The following is a 5,000-nucleotide window of genomic DNA, read 5'->3' as shown; positions in this document are numbered from 1 at the left end:
TAACCAGGCCCAAACCTGCTTAGCTTCCGAGAGCAGACGAGATTTTTTTTTTTTTTTTTTTTTTTTTATTATAAAAAATTTACATTCATTTAATTTGTTTCATACAGTTACAATCCATGACATTATTATTCATATTTCCCCCATAGCCAGTTTACACCATTTTCTTTCATTTCCAACATTGGATTCCCTCTTACAATCATTTCTATAAAATCATCCTCTTTGTTTTCCATTGAGAAATAATTCCATAACAGTCTCACCGAGTATTCCATCCTGTTTTTAAAGATTATCCACACATCAACATTTTTCCCATCATATTTCGCCATGTTTCTTCTCAACCATATTACATACTTTGCTATTGTTACACATAAATTAAAGGTATACATATTGCAGTCATTATGACCAAATAAAAACATTGTTTCCCACTTCTTTTGGTCCTCATCATACTTCCCCTCCAAAATTTCTTTTGCAATTTCCTTCATTTTTCTCATAAAATCATCTAACCTTTCACAATAAAAAAACAGATGTAACAGTCCTTCCTTTTCTTTCATACACACTTTACACTTTGCATCATTTTGAATTCCTATTTTATGTAATCTCATCTCTGTTAATATACAATTGTGTCTCAATAAATAATTAAAATTCTCTAAAATTGGTTCCATATATTTCAACCTCACGTTTCCCCAAATTTCATTTTCATTTAAGTCATCATATCTTTCTTTCCAGTAGTTCAAAGCTACTGGTTTTGTAAAAGCGATAGACCTAAAAATACTATACACATTCCTTACTTTGCATAAATTAAAATGAACGTTTTCCCCATTTAACCTTTTAAAAAATACATCTGGAAATTCATTCTCATCCCCACTCTCATAGTTTTCAATTCTTTCAATCCAGTCCTTTGGTATCGCTTTCTTTAAATCCTCATATTGTCCTTCTAACTTCCTTCTCCACGCCCTTTTGCCCCCCTCTCTCAATGCATCCACAACTGCCTGTAAAGGTACATAACCCTCTATCACCTCATACAATAGATCTTTTATTTGTCTCAAACCACAATCCCACCATTCTTTATAATACATGACCTTACCGTCCCTTATGATATTCGGATTTAAAAACAATCTAAAAGCTGGGCCCTTCCTTTAGGTAAAATCAGTACATTTTCTAAAAATTCCCCCCATGATTCCAAAACCTCCACATAAAAACATGGCAGACCTTTTAACATCCAGCTTTTCATTTTCATCCATAAAACATTACATCCCATATTACATTTTTCCAGGTAATATTCCATGACTCTTTTCCAAATTACATCACTTTTGCTCTCTAGAAACTTCTGAACTGTTTTAATTCTCAGCGATCTCATTCTTAAAAATGGATTTAAAAGTCCCAATCCTCCCTCCTTTAGGTTTCCAAGTAATGTATCATATGCAATCTTAGCCCTTCCATTTCCCCATAAAAACTTTAAAACCAATTCTTTCATTTTTTTGTAGTACAGATGAGGCAATGGGGTTACTCCCAACACATACCAGACTTTCGACAGCATCAATGAATTTATAATTAAAACTTTCCCCCTTAGCTTTAAATCTCTCATTTGCCAAAATCTCAGTCTTTTTCCAATTCCATTTAAAACACCTTCCCAATTCAAAGTGTCTGCCTTATTAGAATCAATACCAACCCACAACCCCAAAATCTTGATGTGCTGCATTTCCTCCTTGAATTGTATATGCTGCGGTATTTCCTCTACTCTGCCAATCCTCATACACACACTTTTCCCCACATTTACTTTAGCTCCCGACCCTTTACAATATCTTTCTAAAATCCCCATTGCCCTATCAATACTTTGGATGTCTTCTACCAACAAGGTTGTATCATCTGCATACTGATACACTGCTTCTCTTTGGAAATGGTTCTTTATTTGTATTCCTTTGATTTCTCTGTCTGCCTTAATAGCCAAACCAAGTGGCTCGGCTACCAGAGAGTAAAGTAAGGCAGACAGTGGGCATCCTTGCCTGATCGACCTTGTTGGTTGAAAACAATCTGTTAAAAAACCATTGCATTTTATGCATGTTAACACATCTGAGTAAAAAATCCAAATCCATTTTCTAAAATTTTCTCCAAAACCAAAAGCCTTAAGAACATCAAATAAAAACTCATGCTCTACCCTGTCAAATGCCTTTTCTAAATCCAGACTTATTAAAAATCCCCCCTTTCCCTTCTCCTTCATATAATAAATTGTGTCTCTTATACTTTTAACCACATCTACTATATCTCTTCCTTGCACCCCGTATGCCTGTGTTGTTTTTATTATTTTTGGTAAAACCTTTTTTAATCTGTTTGCTAATACTTTTGCTAATATTTTAAAATCTGTATTCAACATGGATATAGGTCTAAAATTGTTAAGATCTTTTGGATTACCGCTTTTTTTGTAAATCATTTTTACCATGCCTATCTTCATTTTTTCACTCAACACCCCCTTCTTGAAAATTTCTTCAAAAACTTCTTTTAAAATTGGCACTAACATTTCTCTAAAAGTTTTATAAAATTCATTAGTCAAACCATCCACACCAGGGCTCTTTCCAGGTTTTAACTGTTGAATTGCAATATCTATTTCTTCTTCCTTAATTTCTTCATCACACAAAATCCTGTCCTCACCTGTTAACTTAGATTTAATTTGTTTAATCAAAAACTCCTCATCATTTTTTCCTATACCTTGTCCCTTAAACATGTCCATGTAATATTGCTTTACTGTTTTCAAAATTTCTTTAGTTTCTGTTTCTATTTCCCCTTTTTTATTTAAGACTTCTTTCAATAGATCAGCCTTCTGCCTATTTTGTTCTAAATTAAAGAAAAAATTTGTGCATCTTTCTCCCTCTACTGCATATTTTGCTTTACTTCTTATAATTGCACCCTTACATTTTTCCTCTTCTAATATCTTTAATTTATCTTGTAGCATTATTATTTTTTCAATTTCCTCTTTTCCATTGCTTTCTGACACTTTACTTAACTCATTATTCAGGAGTTTGGTTAATTCGGTTTCCTTCTGTCTTTCTAATTTTCTGACATTTTTGCTGTATTCTATTGAACATGTCTTTATTTCCCACTTAACACTATCCCACCATACTCTTTTCTCTTCCCTATACATTCTATTAATTTTGCTTTCTTCCACAATCCCTTTAATACTTTCCTGATATGCATTACTCTTTAAAATCTTTGCATTTAAAACCCACACTCCCCCTCCCCTTTTCACACTTGAAGAATCTAATGTTAAAAATAAGAGAGAATGATCACTAAGACCAACTCGTTTATAATAAACATTAGTAATATTCCCTTGCATTTCCTCTGTACATAAAATATAATCAATCCTACTTTGTTTCAGTTCTTTTAAAACATATTGTCTTCTTGAAAATTGCCTACTCGTTCTATTTCTTTCTCTCCACACATCAATCAATTTAAAATCCCCCATCAGTTTGTTCAACTCCTCCCTTCCCTTATCAGTCTTAAAAACCATATTACTTGCTAAGTCTAATTCTGTAAAAACAGTATTAAAATCCCCCATTAAAATCACCCTTTCATTAATTCTTACATTTGCAGATATTGTTTTAAAAAATTCCACCTTTTGCTTTTCTTCATTTGGAGCATGTATGTTACATATTGTACATCTCTCATTTCCTTTTTCTATTTCAACAGCTAAACATTTCCCTGCTCCATCATTAAACACCACACTTTCTTTTTCACACACCTCTCTTCTTATTAAAATAGCAACCCCTTTCCCAGTTTTCTCTGTACCATTATTACAATGTATATTCCCATCCCATAAATTTTCAAACCTTTTAACACAATAATTTTTCCAATTCGTTTCTTGTAATACAAATACATCCACCCCTCTACATAATTCCCTCATATTTTCAAATTTCTCCACATCCATTAAACCTCGTGCATTAAATGAAACAAATCTTAAAAACATAAAAACAATATAAAATAAATAATTAAAACATTTCATTTTTTTTCAGTCATGCTCCATATCTCTCAGTACATCAAATCTGTTCTCACAACCCTCCTTGTCTTTTAATATTCCTTGCCTTAAAAATCTTTTCTTTGCAATGTCTATATTGGGTGTTACCTTTAAAGTTCTTCTTCTTTGTATTCCTTCTCGTTCTTTCCTACGTTTATCTTCTCCTTTTCTCTCCATTCTCCTCTCCTGATAACCTTCCTCGTCGTTTTGTTGTTCCCCATGTTCCTCGCTCATATCCATAGTCTTTTGCACAGTCCATTGAGATGTTGTTATTTCTACATCTAGTTCTTTCTTCTTTTCTCCTGTGTCCCCCTGATGTTCTTTCTCTCCATTGTCCTCTCTCAGTCCACAGTGTTTCTCTTCTCCTTTTCTCTCCATTCTCCCCTCCTGATAATCTTCCTCATTGTTTTTTTGTTCCTCCTGTTCTTTGCTTATTTCCATGGTCCTTTGCACCGTCCCTTGTGATATTGTTTTTTCTCCATCATTTTCTTTTTCCTCTCCTCCTGTGTCTGCTTGATGTTCTTCCTCTTCATTTTCCTCTCCCAGTCCACAATCTTCCATCTCCTTGTTTAAAACATTGTCCATCTCGGTTTCCCTCTGCTTTTGCCCACCCACATTAACAACCATATCTGTTTCTTGTTCACTACTATTTTCTCCCTCCCCCATCCAACATTCGCACCTCACCAACACTTTCCTACATTCCGGGCACTTCACTGCATTGCAGCTTCTTGCCAAGTGCCCCTGCTCTTTGCACTGGTAACAAATAAAGTCCGGGCAATCTTTAAATACATGTCCTGGATCCATACACAATCTACAGGTTTTCACCTGCCGATCGTGTATAATCCGAAAGTACTGTGTGCCCTCAGCAGTCTCAAACTTGCTGCTATATGGTAGAGATACAACTTCCTTTGGGAACCTGACCTTTACATATCTCGTACCATCTGCTATTTCAGTACCCGGATATGTTCTTCTCTTAATGTTGGTTGAGGGAGTTACA

This window comes from Carassius gibelio, chromosome A22 (genome assembly GCF_023724105.1).
Source record: "Carassius gibelio isolate Cgi1373 ecotype wild population from Czech Republic chromosome A22, carGib1.2-hapl.c, whole genome shotgun sequence".
Lineage (NCBI taxonomy): Eukaryota > Metazoa > Chordata > Actinopteri > Cypriniformes > Cyprinidae > Carassius > Carassius gibelio.
This window is presented reverse-complemented; position numbering follows the sequence as displayed.